This window comes from Trachypithecus francoisi, unplaced genomic scaffold (assembly GCF_009764315.1).
Source record: "Trachypithecus francoisi isolate TF-2019V2 unplaced genomic scaffold, Tfra_2.0 Lachesis_group2, whole genome shotgun sequence".
Taxonomy (NCBI): domain Eukaryota; kingdom Metazoa; phylum Chordata; class Mammalia; order Primates; family Cercopithecidae; genus Trachypithecus; species Trachypithecus francoisi.
In genome coordinates this window covers 131,172,975-131,194,260 of record NW_022681465.1, presented here as the reverse complement: position 1 = coordinate 131,194,260, position 21,286 = coordinate 131,172,975, and positions in this window count along the sequence as shown.

Here is a 21,286-nt window from a genome sequence, read left to right as displayed (position 1 = left end):
GCCCTTGTTTCATATATTTTGTCTTGTGTTTTAGTTTCAAGCGGGAGAGTAAATCTGGTCCCTGTTACTCCATCTTGGTTGCCTTTGAAAGTTCCTTCCAGGTATTCCTTTTTTTTTTTTTTTGAGATGGAGTCTCGCTGTGTCACCCAGGCTGGAGTGCAGTGGCACGATCTTGGCTCACTGCAAGCTCTGCCTCCCAGGTTCACGCCATTCTCCTGTCTCAGCCTCCTGAGTAGCTGGGACAACAGGTGCCTACCACCATGCCTGGCTAATTTTTTTTTTTTTTTTTGTATTTTTAGTAGAGATGGGGTCCATGTTAGCCAGGATGGTCTTGATCTCCTGACCTCGTGGTCCACACACCTCGGCCTCCCAAATTGCTGGGATTACAGGCATGAGCCACCACGCCCATCTTTTTTTTTTTTTTTTAAATCGAGGTAACATTCACATAAGACAATTCATTTAAAAATGTACAATTCAGTGACTTTTGGTTCATGCAGTATATGCAACTATCACCACTATCTAATTTCAGAACACTTTCATCACCCCCAAAAATAAACCCACGCCCATCAAGCACTCATTCCTCACTTCATTTACTTTGGAATGATGTCCCTCTGCCACCCGGATGAAGTCTGAGTTGCTCAGTGTGGCTCACATGGCCTTGTGGTGGCTCTTTGGGGTTGTAATTTCCTCTCCTCACTCACCTGGTTCACACCTGTCCATCTCTAGTACTCCAGTGAGATGCTTTTCTTACCAGAAGCCTTTTCTGATACCCTAAGATCAGATTATGTATCCCCCAATTTGCTCAATTAGCCCCTCACCTTAGCTTTTTCCTTGCACTTACCGTGCTCAGCTGTGTCTGGCCCTCTCCGCTATACTGGGAGCTGGATGAGGTGTGTCCTGTGCAGTGGTGTATTCTCTGCCTGGCATGTGACAGGTGCTCAGGGACTTGCTGAAATGAGTTAAGATGTCATCAGTCCCTGGGGATCCATGTTCCTGGAGACCCAGTGACTGCATTGTACCCACTGTTAGCATCACACAGTATCAGGGCCAGGAAGCCTGACTTCAAGGTTTCCAGAGAGAGAGTGGTGGGGGCAGGCCCAAGTCTAGGAGGTCAGCTTCTCCCACCCTAGACAGTTCCTGGTCATCTGTTTGTTTGTGCCCTGCCAAGCCCAGGTATAACATGTTTACCGAGAAGCTCCAGCTCTGTGGGGGAAATATAAACTGGGTTTCTTTCTTCCTTAATTGCCACCAACCATGTTTTGTTGACCCATCCTCCTTTCTGGGTGGTGGGTGATGCTGAGCAGCATTCAGACAGATTTCACAGCTTTCTAGGTACTTTTGGTTAAAATTAAACTTTGCTTATTTTAAAACTTGAGGTTCAAACCTATTTCAGGTTCTTCTCCCTCTCCCCCAGGACAGGTGAGAGCTCGGCAAAAGCCCATGTGTATGCTCTGCTCGCCACACATGTCCCCTCTCCCCTTCTGGTGTTAGGACCCTTGTGGGGGCTTAGTCCAGCCCCAAGCCTGGGAGGACAGCTGGAGGGAGAAGAGAGTCTGCTCCTGTGACAGGCTACTTGTTGGTTATGGGGAGGGTGCTGGCTGCGTTTTGGCTGTTGCGCTCTGCACCATGCTGGCAGCCCTGCTCATGGGGAGACCCTTACGTAGAGAATCACCTTCTCCTCCATGGCTGAAGACCCTGTCCCTCCTGAGAATGGCAGCCTGGCTCTCTTCCCACACCTTTCTCAGGTGGGTCCTCCTATTGCTTGGTCCAGGGGCTGTCCATGGTCTCTGCCCTTCCATTATTAACCACTGGGGTCTTTTCCATACTCTTTGAGGGCTGCAGAACCAGAATGGGGTGAAGGTTTCCCTGTAGGCCTGAGTACTCCAGCAGGTGTCCCACTGTGAGAAATCTCTGGGCCAGGAGCAGGTACCAGTCTTTAAGTTGCAGTCAGTCTCCATATGCCGATGATCCTCTCCTTCTCCCCATAGTGCAGTGAGAAGACTCAAAAGGATGCATCAATAGTCCCAGAATGCTCTCTCAAGAGCCCTCGCTCTCACCAGTCTTGGTTCTGTTGGTGGCACCAGCATGGGCTTACCTAGTTCTCCTTCAACTCAGCAGGTGTGTATCTGGGGGTGAGAGGCCATTCTCCCCTTCCTGAAGATTCCTATCTTTATGTGTTCATTTAAAGCTTTTCATGGCTGCAGGAAGGAGAGGAACACCTCTCCCACCATGGACACAGCTTTTCTCTGCAAACACCCCAAAAGTGGACTGCCACCTCATCTATCAAGCCTCTTTCTGCTTCTGATGGTTGATGCTCCTAGGACTGGCATCTCTTGGCAAGCCCGGAGCTAACTTTAGAATATGCTATACTCAGCGGCTTTTGGGGGCCTTAGCTGCATGTTTTCAAGCAATAGGAACAATCAAACAGCAGATCTGTCTCTCCTTTTTAGCCAGAGTGAACTTGGATGAGGGTCTTGTTTATCCTTGCAGTCTCCAAGTCCAGTGTCTTGCCTGGAGTAGACGAATGATCAGTTTGTGAAATTGAATCACGGCAGGAAGAATGAGTGCAAAGTGGCTCCCTTTGTTTCTGTGTGCACAGGCTCCTGGGAGGATTTGTGCCTACAACCCCTTCTGAAGAGGCCTCTTTTTCCTACAAGAGGAGCCTGGGACTGATGAGCTATTTCTCTTTTCAGAGCACATAGTGGAGCAGACCGCAGGCCCCACTTTCCTCTGCTGCCTGAGGAGTGGGAGTGGGTTTCCATGGCAATGGCACGCACCAGCACTCACCTCTGCTTTGCAGCCTTGCTGCAGAGGTGAGAGCTGCCTGCCTTTGGTATGCTGCTCAGAGCCCAAGCCAGGCTGGCTCCTGGCTTCCTGCACTCTTGCAGGAAGGGACACTAGCCCAGAGGTGTAAGTCAGGGGCAGGTCACATGACTAAGAAGCATCTTCATCTTACTGGAAAGATGAAAAGTTAGTTGAGTATGATGTTATGTATTCAGTTTGAAAACTGGGCATGTGACTAGAGCTGTATAACACATCGTATTTCAGTCTTGTAGTTAGAGGCAGAGGGTGGTATGTGAGATGCCAAAGGGGAGAGAGGGAAAGGCAGGCATGGATTCATACCTTAAAAAAGAGACAGAGAAAGAAGGGGGAACTAAGAAAGCAGCAGACAAAAACTACACGGTGCTTGGTGCCTACTGGGTACTCAGACACAGGGCTGTCAAGTTTTATGGGAGGGTTGTGTTCCTGAAGACCTTGTATAATTACCATAAATTTATGTAATTTAAGACTACTCCTGATGTGGATGTTGTATTTGTGTGCTAGGGCTGCCATAACAGAATACCGCAGACTGAGGGACTGAAACAATGGACATTTATTTTCTTAGGATTCTGGAGGCTGGAAGTCCATGACCAAGGTGTGGCAGGGTTGGTTTCTTCTGAGGGCTCTCTTTTTCTATTGTAGTCGTGTCCCTGGCTTCTCACTGTGTCCTCTCACAGTCTTTCCTCTGTGTTACCTGTGCCCTTCTCCTAAGGACAGCAGTTAGATTGGATTAGGCCCACCCCAATGACCCTGTTTTAACTTGATTAGCTCTTTACTGGCCCTATTTCCAAATACAGTCACATTCTGAGGTGCTGGGGGTGAGAACTTCAACATATGAACTTTGAGGTGGGGAGGAGGGACACAATTTATAATAGATATCAAGCGTTGCTGTTAAAGAAATAAAGTCATATGGCAAAAGCATAAACATTACTTTTAAACCCAATAAAAGTGAAATTAGGTGATTCTTGATAAATTCTAAAACATCGATAGATTTAAAATTTTAGGTAGAAGTGAGATTTAGTGATCCTTTTTATTGTTTCAGATCTGCATAATCTAATTTTCCTTATGCAAAAAGAAAAATCAATTGGCCACTATGAGCCAGGCACTCTTCTAGGTACCAAGGATACTGCACTGAACAAAACAGACAAATATCTTTGCCCTCCTTATGAAACTTACATTGTAGCCAGAAGAAACAGACTATCTACAAAATAGTCAATTACATGGTGTGCTAGAAGGTGATAGGTGTAGTGGAAAAAAATGGAGTGGGAAGGAGTCTGTCCTGTGGGTGAATGTGTAGGTAGAGGAATTGCAATGTTAAATAGAGAAGTTTTGGAGAAGTGAGAAGGTACTTTTGAACAAAGATTTGAAGGAACTGAGAGAGATACACAGAGGGCTTCCAGGGCTGTATCTATCAAGGAAGCTAGAGAACATTTGCAAAGCCACTGATGTAGGAATGGATTTAGTATGTTTGAGGAATTGCAAAAAGGTCGGCAGGGCTGGAGGGTAGCGAGTGATAGGGAGAGGGGTACGAGACAGGGCCAGAGAAGTAGGGAGATGTTGTATCATGGAGGATCTTAGGGGCCGTGAAAATGAGTTTGGGTTTTAAGTGTATGTCCCTGAAAGACCAAAAGAAGGAGGCAGGGTAATGTTGAGCTGGGAAGATGGAGAGTGGGGTGCTTGAAGATCAGATAATCAGTTATGGAGAGTTTAAAGTTTTTTGTAGTGACAGTGTCTAGGAGATGACCATGGGACTGGGTGGTTGAGGTAGATGGAAGACAAGCTCATTAGAGAATTGCCAAGGAATTCAGAGGACAGCATCTTGGAAGGCATAGACAGAATGAAGGACCAGTAGTAAAGAGAACGGCAGTGAGTCACAGACAAAGTCTTTAAGGAGAGAAGGGAATGACACAAGTGTTTGCAATGAGATAAGCAGTGGATGGGCCTCTTTGATGATATAAGATTCCAAGCTCGAGTTTTAGGGCAGAGGGAGGGAGTGTGGCCTGGAGGCAACAGTGAGGATCCAAGAGTACGCTATCCCATCCCCCTATTGTTATAGTGGGAAATGGAGTGGAACAGGGGTCCCCTCTTCACTGATGCTGATGGGAAGGCCACATGAGGGTTGGTGACCAGGGAGGGATGGCAGCCAGGGAAGCCCCCCTCTAGCTGTGAAATATGATGTCTTTTAGGATACTGCTATTCATGACTCATTTACATATTTTAATTAAACACAATTGGGAGTATAACTTCTTGACACTGGGCTTCTTAGTCTAGGTGAAATTGAGTGAGAATTTCTAAGAAGTTCTTTTCCCTAGAAATGGAATAATAGGAATGAATAGCGATACGGTTTGGCTGTGTCCCTACCAGAATCTCATCTTGAATTGTAGCTCCCATAATCCCCACGTATCGTAGGAGGTGCCTGGTGGGAGGTAATTGAATCATGGGGGTGGTTACCTCCATGCTGTTCTCATGATAGTGAGTTCTTACAAGATCTGATGGTTTTATAAGGGGCTTTTCCCCACCTTCGCTCTGCACTTCTCCTTGCTGCCACCATGTGAAGAAGGATGTGTTTGCTTCCCTTTCCTTCATGACTGTAAATTTCCTGAGGCCTCCCCAGCCTTGCAGAACTGTGAGTCAATTAAACTTCTTTCCTTTATAAATTACCCAGTCTTGGGTATTTCTTCATAGCAGCGTGAGAACAGACTAATGCAAATAGTTCTTTATATAGAGGCATATAGGATTAAAGCAAAGACCCTCTTCATTGCTTGAAGGATTCTGTTTTGGGACTCATCACCCTGATGGCTGGCTGCATCCAGAACACAGAGGAAGAGTTGCCTTCAAGGATATGCAATTGCCAGGAAAAGAGCAAGAATGTAAAAAGTAAAGAGGTTGAAATGAGTTTGTGAAGTCACTAAGAACATTACAGGTGGAATGAACTCCCTGGACATGTGACTCTCAGGAGGGCAGAGCCCTTTGTTCACTCGCCCTGTGGACAGCATATTGTACACCAGTGCTTTTCAAAGGGTGCCTAGACATACCAGGGGTCCCCGAGACCTTTTAGGATACGTGACATCAAATTCATTTTGACAATAGTGCCAGGATGTTATTTGCCTTTTAAATTTTCATTCTTTCACAAGTGTACAGTAGAGTTTTCCAGGAGCTACTCCAAGTGTGGTATTATAGCAGAGCAAATGAAGAAGCAGATATGAGAAATCAGCTGTCTTAAGCCAGATAGTAGAGATTTTCAGAAATGTAAAACAATGTCATGTTAATTTTCTAAATGTGGTTTTTTTTTGGTTTAGGAAAATACTTTTTATAAAAATATGTTAATTATGTTATAATTAATTGGTTTATTATGGTAATGTTTAAATAAGTAAATATTTTTTAAATTCCTCAGCTTTAATTTCTAAAACTGTAAAGATTTGTAGGTATAATCCTTATAAACAAAGACTCTTTTTCATCCTTTATAATTTTTTTAAGAGTGTAAAAGAAGCCAGGCCAGGTGGCTTGCATCTATAATCCCAGTGCTTTGGGAGGCTGCAGTGGGAGGATTGCTTGAGCATAGTAAAACCCCATCTCCACAAACAACAACAAAACCCAGACTGTAAAGGAATTCTGAGACCAAACAGTTCGAGAACTGCATGTCTAGTGGATGAGCACCTAGGCTCTGGAGTTAGTATGCTTGGTTTGAATCCTGGCTTTGTGATCTTAGGCAAGTTACTTGACCAGAGACTTAATTTCCTTATCAGGAAACTAGGCTGTCTCACAGTTATTGTGAGCAACAAATGAAATACTGTATTATTCATTATTTCACAAACGATCATTTTGTAAAAATTATTTCATCAAGTAATTTATTGAATACTGTATCTATGTATATAAAACCCTGTGGTTCCTGCTTTGAAGGATGTAAAATGACACAAGCCACAGCTCCTACTAGCAAGAGGATTGCTGTCAAGGGCGAGATTTCTGGATTTGTAGTTAGCACCTTTGGGTTCAATTCCCAGCTCCACCCTTGACTAACTGATCTGACTTTCAGCATGAGACTTGCTGTTGGCTAAGGTCAGATCCTAAAGGCATCTTCGATGGTCCACAGAGTAGATGGTAAATTCCCACTTACCTCTTTGAAGCATCACTGCCTTCTGCCTCAGTTTAACAATTGGTTTCGTCCTTCCCTTTGAAAATGAACTACATCGAGGGGGCGGAGCAAGATGGCCGAATAGGAACAGCTCCAGTCTTCAACTCCCAGCGCGAGTAACACAGAAGACCGGTGATTTCTGCATTTTCAACTGAGGTACTGGGGTCATCTCTCTAGGGAGTGCCGGACAATCGGTGCTGGTCAGCTGCTGCAGCCTGACCAGCGTGAGCTGAAGCAGGGCGAGGCATCGCCTCACCTGGAAGCGCAAGGGGGAAGAAAATCCCTTTTCCTAGCGAGGGGAACTGAGACACACAACACCTGGAAAATCGGGTAACTCCCACCCCAATACTGCGCTTTGGAACACACCACCAGGAGAATATATCCCACACCTGGCCGGGAGGGTCCCACGCCCACGGAGCCTCCCTCACTGCTAACACAGCCATCTGCGGCGATCTATCCGCAAGGCAGCAGCGAGGCTGGGGGAGGGGCGCCCGCCATTGCTGAGGCTTAAGTAGGTAAACAAAGCCGCTGGGAAGCCGAACTGGGTGGAGCTCACAGCAGCTCAAGGAAGCCTGCCTGTTTCTGTAGACTCTACCTCTGCGGACAGCGCACAGCTGCAGTCCATTAGGGGAAAGAGCGGGGCCGTGCAGACGCGAACGACTCTGTCTGACAGCTTTGGGGAGAGCCGTGGATCTCCTAACGCGGAGGTTGAGATCCGAGAACGGACAGACTGCCTGCTCAGGTGGGTCCCTGACCCCTGAGTAGCCTAGCTGGGAGACATCCCCCACTAGGGGCAGTCTGACACCCCACACCTCACAGGGTGGAGTCACCCCTGAGAGGAAACTTCCAAAGAAAGAATCAGACAGGTACAATCGCTGTTCAGCAATATTCTATCTTCGGCAACCTCTGCTGCTGACACCCAGGCAAACAGGGTCTGGAGTGGACCTCAAGCAATCTCCAACACCAACAGACAGTCCTTCTGACTGTCAGAAGGAAAACTATCAAACAGGAAGGACACCTATACCAAAACCCCATCAGTACGTCACCATCATCAAAGACCAGAGACAGATAAAACCACAAAGATGGGGAAGAAGCAGGGCAGAAAAGCTGGAAATTCAAAAATAAGAGCGCATCTCCTCCTGCAAAGGAGCGCAGCCCATCGCCAGCAACGGATCAAAGCTGGTCAGAGAATGACTTTGACGAGATGAGAGAAGAAGCTTCAGTCCATCAAACCTCTCAGAGCTAAAGGAGGAATTACGTACCCAGCGCAAAGAAACTAAAAATCTTGAAAAAAAAGCGGAAGAATTGACAGCTAGACTAATTAATGCAGAGAAGATCATAAACGAAATGACAGAGATGAAAACCATGACACGAGAAATACGTGACAAATGCACAAGCTTCAGTAACCGACTCGATCAACTGGAAGAAAGAGTATCAGCGATTGAGGATCAAATGAATGAAATGAAGCGAGAAGAGAAACCAAAAGAAAAAAAAGAAAAAGAAATGAACAAAGCCTGCAAGAAGTATGGGATTATGTAAAAAGACCAAATCTACGTCTGATTGGGGTGCCTGAAAGTGAGGGGGAAAATGGAACCAAGTTGGAAAACACTCTTCAGGATATCATCCAGGAGAACTTCCCCAACCTAGTAGGGTAGGCCAACATTCAAATTCAGGAAATACAGAGAACGCCACAAAGATACTCCTCCAGAAGAGCAACTCCAAGACACATAATTGCCAGATTCACCAAAGTTGAAATGAAGGAAAAAATCTTAAGGGCAGCCAGAGAGAAAGGTCGGGTTACCCACAAAGGGAAGCCCATCAGAATAACAGCAGACCTCTCGGCAGAAACTCTACAAGCCAGAAGAGAGTGGGGGCCAATATTCAACGTTCTTAAAGAAAAGAATTTTCAACCCAGAATTTCATATCCAGCCAAACTAAGCTTCATCAGTGAAGGAGAAATAAAATCCTTTACAGATAAGCAAATGCTTAGAGATTTTGTCACCACCAGGCCTGCCTTACAAGAGACCCTGAAGGAAGCCCTAAACATGGAAAGGAACAACCGGTACCAGCCATTGCAAAAACATGCCAAAATGTAAAGAACATCGAGGCTAGGAAGAAATTGCATCAACTAACGAGCAAAATAACCAGTTAATATCATAATGACAGGATCAAGTTCACACATAACAATATTAACCTTAAATGTCAATGGACTAAATGCTCCAATTAAAAGACACAGACTGGCAAACTGGATAAGAGTCAAGACCCATCAGTCTGCTGTATTCAGGAGACCCATCTCACATGCAGAGACATACATAGGCTCAAAATAAGGGATGGAGGAAGATCTACCAAGCAAATGGAGAACAAAAAAAGCAGGGGTTGCAATCCTAGTCTCTGATAAAACAGACTTTAAACCATCAAAGATCAAAGAGAGACAAAGAAGGCCATTACATCATGGTAAGGGATCAATTCAACAGGAAGAGCTAACTCTCCTAAATATATATGCACCCAATACAGGAGCACCCAGATTCATAAAGCAAGTCCTTAGAGACCTACAAAGAGACTTAGACTCCCATACAATAATAATGGGAGACTTCAACACTCCACTGTCAATATTAGACAGATCAACGAGACAGAAAGTTAACAAGGATATCCAGGAATTGAACTCATCTCTGCACCAAGCGGACCTAATAGACATCTATAGAACTCTCCACCCCAAATCAACAGAATATACATTCTTCTCAGCACCACATCGCACTTATTCCAAAATTGACCACATAATTGGAAGTAAAGCACTCCTCAGCAAATGTACAAGAACAGAAATTATAACAAACTGTCTCTCAGACCACAGTGCAATCAAACTAGAACTCAGGACTAAGAAACTCAATCAAAACCGCTCAACTACATGGAAACTGAACAACCTGCTCCTGAATGACTACTGGTACATAACGAAATGAAAGCAGAAATAAAGATGTTCTTCGAAACCAATGAGAACAAAGATACAACATACCAGAATCTCTGGGACACATTTAAAGCAGTGTGTAGAGGGAATTTATAGCACTAAATGCCCACAAGAGAAAGCAGGAGAGATCTAAAATGGACACTCTAACATCACAATTAAAAGAACTAGAGAGGCAAGAGCAAACACATTCAAAAGCTAGCAGAAGGCAAGAAATAACTAAGATCAGAGCAGAACTGAAGGAGATAGAGACACAAAAAACCTCCAAAAAATCAATGAATCCAGGAGTTGGTTTTTTGAAAAGATCAACAAAATGACAGACCGCTAGCAAGACTAATAAAGAAGAAAAGAGAGAGGAATCAAATAGACGCAATAAAAAATGATAAAGGGGATATCACCACCGACCCCACAGAAATACAAACAACCATCAGAGAATACTATAAATGCCTCTACGCAAATCAACTAGAAAATCTAGAAGAAATGGATAATTTCCTGGACACTTACACTCTCCCAAGACTAACCAGGAAGAAGTTGAATCCCTGAATAGACCAATAGCAGGCTCTGAAATTGAGGCAACAATTAATAGCCTACCCACCAAAAAAAGTCCAGGACCAGATGGATTCACAGCTGAATTCTACCAGAGGTACAAGGAGGAGCTGGTACCATTCCTTCTGAAACTATTTCAATCAATAGAAAAAGAGGGAATCCTCCCCAACTCTTTTTATGAGGCCAACATCATCCTGATACCAAAGCCTGGCAGAGACACAACAAAAAAAGAGAATTTTAGACCAATATCCCTGATGAACATCGATGCAAAAATTCTCAATAAAATACTGGCAAACCGGATTCAGCAGCACATCAAAAAGCTTATCCACCATGATCAAGTGGGCTTCATCCCTGGGATGCAAGGCTGGTTCAACATTCGCAAATCAATAAACGTAATCCAGCATATAAACAGAACCAAAGACAAGAACCACATGATTATCTCAATAGATGCAGAAAAGGCTTTTGACAAAATTCAACAGCCCTTTATGCTAAAAACGCTCAATAAATTCGGTATTGATGGAACGTACCCACCTCAATAATAAGAGCTATTTATGACAAACCCACAGCCAATATCATACTGAATGGGCAAAAACTGGAAAAATTCCCTTTGAAAACTGGCACAAGACAGGGATGCCCTCTCTCACCACTCCTATTCAACATAGTGTTGGAAGTTCTGGCTAGGGCAATCAGGCAAGAGAAAGAAATCAAGGGTATCCAGTTAGGAAAAGAAGAAGTCAAATTGTCCCTGTTTGCAGATGACATGATTGTATATTTAGAAAACCCCATTGTCTCAGCCCAAAATCTCCTTAAGCTGATAAGCAACTTCAGCAAAGTCTCAGGATACAAAATTAATGTGCAAAAATCACAAGCATTCTTATACACCAGTAACAGACAAGCAGAGAGCCAATCAGGAATGAACTTCCATTCACAATTGCTTCAAAGAGAATAAAATACCTAGGAATCCAGCTTACAAGGGATGTAAAGGACCTCTTCAAGGAGAACTACAAACCACTGCTCAGTGAAATCAAAGAGGACACAAACAAATGGAAGAACATACCATGCTCATGGATAGGAAGAATCAATATCGTGAAAATGGCCATACTGCCCAAGGTTATTTATAGATTCAATGCCATCCCCATCAAGCTACCAATGACTTTCTTCACAGAATTGGAAAAAACGGCTTTAAAGTTCATATGGAACCAAAAAAGAGCCCGCATTGCCAAGACAATCCTAAGTCAAAAGGACAAAGCTGGAGGCGTCACGCTACCTGACTTCAAACTATACTACAAGGCTACAGTAACCAAAACAGCATGGTACTGGTACCACAACAGAGATATAGACCAATGGAACAGAACAGAGTCCTCAGAAATAATACCACACATCTACAGCCATCTGATCTTTGACAAACCTGAGAGAAACAAGAAATGGGGAAAGGATTCCCTATTTAATAAATGGTGCTGGGAAAATTGGCTAGCCATAAGTAGAAAGCTGAAACTGGATCCTTTCCTTACCCCTTATACGAAATTAATTCAAGATGGATTAGAGACTTAAATGTTAGACCTAATACCATAAAAACCCTAGAAGAAAATCTAGGTAGTACCATTCAGGACATAGGCATGGGCAAGGACTTCATGTCTAAAACACCAAAAGCAACGGCAGCAAAAGCAAAAATTGACACATGGGATCTATTAAACTAAAGAGCTTTTGCACAGCTAAAGAAACTACCATCAGAGTGAACAGGCAACCTACAGAATGGGAGAAAATTTTTGCAACCTACTCATCTGACAAAGGGCTAATATCCAGAATCTACCAAGAACTCAAACAAATATACAAGAAAAAACAAACAACCCCATCAAAAAGTGGGGAAAGGATATGAACAGACATTTCTCAAAAGAAGACATCCATACAGCCAACAGACACATGAAAAAATGCTCATCATCACTCGCCATCAGAGAAATGCAAATCAAAACCACAATGAGATACCATCTCACACCAGTTAGAATGGCAATCATTAAGAAGTCAGGAAACAACAGGTGTTGGAGAGGATGTGGAGAAATAGGAACACTTTTACACTGTGGGTGGGATTGTAAACTAGTTCAACCATTATGGAAAACAGTATGGCGATTCCTCAAGGATCTAGAACTAGATGTACCATATGACCCAGCCATCCCACTACTGGGTATATACCCAAAGGATTATAATTACTCTACTACAAAGACACATGCACACGTATGTTTATTGCGGCACTATTCACAATAGCAAAGACTTGGAATCAACCCAAATGTCCATCTGTGACAGACTGGATTAAGAAAATGTGGCACATATACACCATGGAATACTATGCAGCCATCAAAAAGGATGAGTTTGCGTCCTTTGTAGGGACATGGATGCAGCTGGAAACCATCATTCTTAGCAAACTATCACAAGAAGAGAAAACCAAACACCGCATGTTCTCACTCATAGGTGGGAACTGAACAATGAGATCACTTGGACTCGGGAAGGGGAACATCACACACTGGGGCCTATCATGGGGAGGGGGAGGAGGGAGGGATTGCATTGGGGAGTTATACATGATATAAACGTCATGCACATGTACCCTAGAACTTAAAGTATAATAAAAAAAAAAAAAAAAAAGAAAAAAAAAAAAAAAGAAAATGAACTACATCACCTTTCCTCCAAGCTAATTACCATGCCACTAGAGGGCGCCTCCTGCTTCTCAGTCAGTCATTCGCAGCTTCCTCTAATTTGGAAATGTTCTTTCAGCTGAGATGGGCGGTAAGTTGAGATCTGATATCTTTAGGATTTCCTCAGCTTGATGGATGTGGTAAGTTTTGCTTGCAAATCCTGATTTTTTTTTTCTTTTTCCTCTTTTCTTTTAAATCAGACCTCTTTTAATAAAACTGGGGTGGAAAGGTCGGTGGAAGGGAGAGTGTTGTTACCACCACCACCTGACATTGATAAGTACTTACTTGCTGCCAGATCAGTGCTAAGTGCCTCACACGCATCGTCCTTTGGACTCTCAGAGCGACGCCATGGGGTGTGGGTATGCGTGAGCATTCATTATTGACGGTTGGAAACTTGGGCTCTGATTGGTTAAGTAACTTTTGCAACATCCAGCTAGAAGGCACACTTGGTACCACGAAGCGGTCTCCACAGAAGCTTGTCCTTCCCTGGCTGTTAAGTCAAGCAGCGAGTGCCGGGTCCTGCTGCTCTAGGACAGTAGTTCTCAGCCTTATCAGACATAAAAGCCCCTTTCTGTATGAAACATTTCGTAATACCTCCTGTACTATCCTGAAGTGATATCTACAGACAGTGTATGCCTATACTTACATGTCCGCTTACATAGAATGCAAACGAGACGTTTTCCTTTTAGGAAAGTATGTCTTAACAAGTATTAGGCTTCTCTAGCTACACCAGAGGACAAAGGCGCCGGGCTAATTTCCTAACTGCCCACCAGGGGGCGGCATACCACTTTCCCTGCTGCGATCTGCTCGCACAGTCAGTCCCCCTCCGTAGTGGCGTTGGCTGTTTCCCCTACAACTGGAATCGCCCGGTTAGACTCCTCCTGAGGTCCGCGGAGTGGTACAGGGGATTGTGGTGGGGAGTGACACGTAGAAGTCACAGACCGTGGTGCTGACCCCCATGTTAGCGTGATAGATTTCTAGTCACACGTACCCAGCGTGAGTACAGTCACATGCTTTAAAATTTTAGTTTCCTTACTGAGTGACTTGCTTACAAAGTGATTACGAAGTAACGTGTTTATTTTCACTGGTACTGTTTTAAAAAATTGTTATAGCCAGTGAGCAGTATTCGTTTAATATTTTTCTTTAAATCAACTCAATTTTTCTTTAACATGAATACATATATTTAAACGGAAACTTTAATGTGTCAATGGAAAACTTGCATCATTTGACATAATTGGAGGGTAACCAAAACAAAAAGAAAAAAAGCAATGGTACTAAGTTCTTGCTGATACTGATGCGGTTTCCCACCAAGGATCCATTTTCTCTCTTAAAAGAGTTTCTTAAAGAAATGTTTAAGGAAAGCTGTTAAAGATATATTAGCACTGAATTGAGATTATCCTTAATCAAAAAGACTGAAACAGAAGTGAAAAGGGAATAGTTTTCTCATGTTGTTGATCAACATTATTTTATTTTTATTTTTTAATTTCAATAGTTTTTGGGAACAAGTGGTGTTTGGTTACATGGATAAGTTCTTTAGTGGTGATTTCTGAGATTTCAGTGCACCCATCACTGGAGCAGTGTACACTGTACCCAATGTCCAGTCTTTCATCCCTCACCCCTCTCACCCTTTCCCCCGGAGTCCCTAAAGTCCATTATATCATTCTTATGCCTTTGCATCCTCATAGCTGAGCTCCCACTTAAAAGTGAGAACATACGATATTTGGTTTTCCATTCCTGAGTTACTTCACTTAGAACAATAGTCTCCAACTCCATCCAGGTTGCTGTGAATGCCATTATTTCATTCCTTTTTGTGGCTGAGTAGTATTCCATGGGGTGTATATACCACATTTTCTTTATCCACTCATTGGTTAATAGGCATTTAGGTTGGTTCCATATTTTTGTAATTGTGAATTGTGATGCTATAAACATGGGTGTGCAAGTGTCTTTTTCATATAATGACTTCTTTTCCTTTGGGTGGATTCCCAGTAGGATTGAATGGCAGATCTACTTTCAAGATCAACACTATTTAAAGTTTTATCTGTGTACCCCTAAAATCATCTCCTATATACGAGTGGACACAGTGTCTCCCCCTGCGGAGATACTGGCATGGTGCATGGCTTCCTGGGCTGGAGTCGAGGGACTGCTTGCTAGCTGTATTTTCTGCACTGGTTGCTTGCCCTCCCTGAGCCTTGCTGTCCTCATCTATAAAACGAAGAGGTTGGAGGAGATCATCTCTGTAATTCTTTGGGATCTAATGGTCTAAGACTCTCTGAAGTACTGATTCTTATTGGAAGGAGATACAATACTTAGCAGGACATCCTCTTTTTTGTGTGCCTACAACCTTTGAAGGGGCCGGGGAAAGCTGCAGATTCTCCAAAATCAAAGCTGACACCCTGTCTCCTGAGAGGCAATTCAATCTCTAGGAAGAGCCAGCAGCTTAGACCCCGGAGTCCAAGAGACCTGGATTTATTTATTTTTATTTTTATTTTTATTTGTTTATTTTATTTTATTTATTTATTATTTTTTTTTTATTATACTTAAGTTCTAGGGTACATGTGCATGACGTTTATATCATGTATAACTCCCCAATGCAATCCCTCCCTCCTCCCCCCTCCCCATGATAGGCCCCAGTGTGTGATGTTCCCCTTCCGAGTCCAAGTGATCTCATTGTTCAGTTCCTACCTATGAGTGAGAACATGCGGTGTTTGGTTTTCTCTTCTTGTGATAGTTTGCTAAGAATGATGGTTTCCAGCTGCATCCATGTCCTACAAAGGACGCAAACTCATCCTTTTTGATGGCTGCATAGTATTCCATGGTGTATATGTGCCACATTTTCTTAATCCAGTCTGTCACAGATGGACATTGGGTTGATTCCAAGTCTTTGCTATTGTGAATAGTGCCGCAATAAACAAACGTGTGCATGTGTCTTTGTAGTAGAGTAATTTATAATCCTTTGGGTATATACCCAGTAGTGGGATGGCTGGGTCATATGGTACATCTAGTTCTAGATCCTTGAGGAATCGCCATACTGTTTTCCATAATGGTTGAACTAGTTTACAATCCCACCAACAGTGTAAAAGTGTCCTATTTCTCCACATCCTCTCCAACACCTGTTGTTTCCTGACTTCTTAATGATTGCCATTCTAACTGGTGTGAGATGGTATCTCATTGTGGTTTTGATTTGCATTTCTCTGATGGCCAGTGATGATGAGCATTTTTTCATGTGTCTGTTGGCTGTATGGATGTCTTTTTTGAGAAATGTCTGTTCATATCCTTTCCCCACTTTTTGATGGGGTTGTTTGTTTTTTTCTTGTATATTTGTTTGAGTTCTTGGTAGATTCTGGATATTAGCCCTTTGTCAGATGAGTAGGTTGCAAAAATTTTTTCCCATTCTGTAGGTTGCCTGTTCACTCTGATGGTAGTTTCTTTGGCTGTGCAAAAGCTCTTTAGTTTAATTAGATCCCATGTGTCAATTTTGCTTTTGCTGCCGTTGCTTTTGGTGTTTTAGACATGAAGTCCTTGCCCATGCCTATGTCCTGAATGGTACTACCTAGATTTTCTTCTAGGGTTTTTATGGTATTAGGTCTAACATTTAAGTCTCTAATCCATCTTGAATTAATTTTCGTATAAGGGGTAAGGAAAGGATCCAGTTTCAGCTTTCTACTTATGGCTAGCCAATTTTCCCAGCACCATTTATTAAATAGGGAATCCTTTCCCCATTTCTTGTTTCTCTCAGGTTTGTCAAAGATCAGATGGCTGTAGATGTGTGGTATTATTTCTGAGGACTCTGTTCTGTTCCATTGGTCTATATCTCTGTTGTGGTACCAGTACCATGCTGTTTTGGTTACTGTAGCCTTGTAGTATAGTTTGAAGTCAGGTAGCGTGACGCCTCCAGCTTTGTCCTTTTGACTTAGGATTGTCTTGGCAATGCGGGCTCTTTTTTGGTTCCATATGAACTTTAAAGCCGTTTTTTCCAATTCTGTGAAGAAAGTCATTGGTAGCTTGATGGGGATGGCATTGAATCTATAAATAACTTGGGCAGTATAGCCATTTTCACGATATTGATTCTTCCTATCCATGAGCATGGTATGTTCTTCCATTTGTTTGTGTCCTCTTTGATTTCACTGAGCAGTGGTTTGTAGTTCTCCTTGAAGAGGTCCTTTACATCCCTTGTAAGCTGGATTCCTAGGTATTTTATTCTCTTTGAAGCAATTGTGAATGGAAGTTGATTCCTGATTTGGCTCTCTGCTTGTCTGTTACTGGTGTATAAGAATGCTTGTGATTTTTGCACATTAATTTTGTATCCTGAGACTTTGCTGAAGTTGCTTATCAGCTTAAGGAGATTTTGGGCTGAGACAATGGGGTTTTCTAAATATACAATCATGTCATCTGCAAACAGGGACAATTTGACTTCTTCTTTTCCTAACTGGATACCCTTGATTTCTTTCTCTTGCCTGATTGCCCTAGCCAGAACTTCCAACACTATGTTGAATAGGAGTGGTGAGAGAGGGCATCCCTGTCTTGTGCCAGTTTTCAAAGGGAATTTTTCCAGTTTTTGCCCATTCAGTATGATATTAGCTGTGGGTTTGTCATAAATAGCTCTTATTATTTTGAGGTACGTTCCATCAATACCAAATTTATTGAGCGTTTTTAGTATGAAGGGCTGTTGAATTTTGTCAAAAGCCTTTTCTGCATCTATTGAGATAATCATGTGGTTCTTGTCTTTGGTTCTGTTTATATGCTGGATTACGTTTATTGATTTGCGAATGTTGAACCAGCCTTGCATCCCAGGGATGAAGCCCACTTGATCATGGTGGATAAGCTTTTTGATGTGCTGCTGAATCCGGTTTGCCAGTATTTTATTGAGGATTTTTGCATCGATGTTCATCAGGGATATTGGTCTAAAATTCTCTCTTTTTGTTGTGTCTCTGCCAGGCTTTGGTATCAGGATGATGTTGGCCTCATAAAAAGAGTTAGGGAGGATTCCCTCTTTTTCTATTGATTGAAATAGTTTCAGAAGGAATGGTACCAGCTCCACCTTGTACCTCTGGTAGAATTCAGCTGTGAATCCATCTGGTCCTGGACTTTTTTTGGTGGGTAGGCTATTAATTGTTGCCTCAATTTCAGAGCCTGCTATTGGTCTATTCAGGGATTCAACTTCTTCCTGGTTTAGTCTTGGGAGAGTGTAAGTGTCCAGGAAATTATCCATTTCTTCTAGATTTTCTAGTTGATTTGCGTAGAGGTGTTTATAGTATTCTCTGATGGTAGTTTGTATTTCTGTGGGGTCGGTGGTGATATCCCCTTTATCATTTTTTATTGCGTCTATTTGATTCCTCTCTCTTTTCTTCTTTATTAGTCTAGCTAGCGGTCTGTCAATTTTGTTGATCTTTTCAAAAAACCAACTCCTGGATTCATTGATTTTTTGGAGGGTTTTTTGTGTCTCTATCTCCTTCAGTTCTGCTCTGATCTTAGTTATTTCTTGCCTTCTGCTAGCTTTGGAATGTGTTTGCTCTTGCCTCTCTAGTTCTTTTAATTGTGATGTTAGAGTGTCCATTTTAGATCTCTCCTGCTTTCTCTTGTGGGCATTTAGTGCTATAAATTTCCCTCTACACACTGCTTTAAATGTGTCCCAGAGATTCTGGTATGTTGTATCTTTGTTCTCATTGGTTTCAAAGAACATCTTTATTTCTGCTTTCATTTCGTTATGTACCCAGTAGTCATTCAGGAGCAGGTTGTTCAGTTTCCATGTAGTTGAGCGGTTTGGATTGAGTTTCTTAGTCCTGAGTTCTAGTTTGATTGCACTGTGGTCTGAGAGACAGTTTGTTATAATTTCTGTTCTTGTACATTTGCTGAGGAGTGCTTTACTTCCAATTATGTGGTCAATTTTGGAATAAGTGCGATGTGGTGCTGAGAAGAATGTATATTCTGTTGATTTGGAGTGGAGAGTTCTATAGATGTCTATTAGGTCCGCTTGGTGCAGAGATGAGTTCAATTCCTGGATATCCTTGTTAACTTTCTGTCTCGTTGATCTGTCTAATGTTGACAGTGGAGTGTTGAAGTCTCCCATTATTATTGTATGGGAGTCTAAGTCTCTTTGTAGGTCTCTAAGGACTTGCTTTATGAATCTGGGTGCTCCTGTATTGGGTGCATATATATTTAGGAGAGTTAGCTCTTCCTGTTGAATTGATCCCTTTACCATGATGTAATGGCCTTCTTTGTCTCTTTTGATCTTTGATGGTTTAAAGTCTGTTTTATCAGAGACTAGGATTGCAACCCCTGCTTTTTTTTGTTCTCCATTTGCTTGGTAGATCTTCCTCCATCCCTTATTTTGAGCCTATGTATGTCTCTGCATGTGAGATGGGTCTCCTGAATACAGCAGACTGATGGGTCTTGACTCTTGATCCAGTTTGCCAGTCTGTGTCTTTTAATTGGAGCATTTAGTCCATTGACATTAAGGTTAATATTGTTATGTGTGAACTTGATCCTGTCATTATGATATTAACTGGTTATTTTGCTCGTTAGTTGATGCAGTTTCTTCCTAGCCTCGATGGTCTTTACATTTTGGCATGTTTTTGCAATGGCTGGTACCGTTGTTCCTTTCCATGTTTAGGGCTTCCTTCAGGGTCTCTTGTAAGGCAGGCCTGGTGGTGACAAAATCTCTAAGCATTTGCTTATCTGTAAAGGATTTTATTTCTCCTTCACTGATGAAGCTTAGTTTGGCTGGATATGAAATTCTGGGTTGAAAATTCTTTTCTTAAGAACGTTGAATATTGGCCCCCACTCTCTTCTGGCTTGTAGAGTTTCTGCCGAGAGGTCTGCTGTTATTCTGATGGGCTTCCCTTTGTGGGTAACCCGACCTTTCTCTCTGGCTGCCCTTAAGATTTTTTCCTTCATTTCAACTTTGGTGAATCTGGCAATTATGTGTCTTGGAGTTGCTCTTCTGGAGGAGTATCTTTGTGGCGTTCTCTGTATTTCCTGAATTTGAATGTTGGCCTGCCCTACTAGGTTGGGGAAGTTCTCCTGGATGATATCCTGAAGAGTGTTTTCCAACTTGGTTCCATTTTCCCCCTCACTTTCAGGCACCCCAATCAGACGTAGATTTGGTCTTTTTACATAATCCCATACTTCTTGCAGGCTTTGTTCATTTCTTTTTCTTCTTTTTTCTTTTGGTTTTCTCTTCTCGCTTCATTTCATTCATTTGATCCTCAATCGCTGATACTCTTTCTTCCAGTTGATCGAGTCGGTTACTGAAGCTTGTGCATTTGTCACGTATTTCTCGTGTCATGGTTTTCATCTCTGTCATTTCGTTTATGATCTTCTCTGCATTAATTAATCTAGCTGTCAATTCTTCCACTTTTTTTCAAGATTTTTAGTTTCTTTGCGCTGGGTACGTAATTCCTCCTTTAGCTCTGAGAGGTTTGATGGACTGAAGCCTTCTTCTCTCATCTCGTCAAAGTCATTCTCTGACCAGCTTTGATCCGTTGCTGGCGATGGGCTGCGCTCCTTTGCAGGGGGAGATGCGCTCTTATTTTTGAATTTCCAGCTTTTCTGCCCTGCTTCTTCCCCATCTTTGTGGTTTTATCTGTCTCTGGACTTTGATGATGGTGACGTACGGATGGGGTTTTGGTATAGGTGTCCTTCCTGTTTGATAGTTTTCCGTCTGACAGTCAGAAGGACTGTCTGTTGGTCTGTTGGAGATTGCTTGAGGTCCACTCCAGACCCTGTTTGCCTGGGTATCAGCAGCAGAGGTTGCCGAAGATAGAATATTGCTGAACAGCGAGTGTACCTGTCTGATTCTTTCTTTGGAAGTTTCCTCTCAGGGGTGACGCCACCCTGTGAGGTGTGGGGTGTCAGACTGCCCCTAGTGGGGGATGTCTCCCAGCTAGGCTACTCAGGGGTCAGGGACCCACCTGAGCAGGCAGTCTGTCCGTTCTCGGATCTCAACCTCCGCGTTAGGAGATCCACGGCTCTCCCCAAAGCTGTCAGACAGAGTCGTTCGCGTCTGCACCGCCCCCGCTCTTTCCCCTAATGGGCTGCAGCTGTGCGCTGTCCGCAGAGGTAGAGTCTACAGAGACAGGCAGGCTTCCTTGAGCTGCTGTAAGCTCCACCCAGTTCGAGCTTCCCAGCGGCTTTGTTTACCTACTTAAG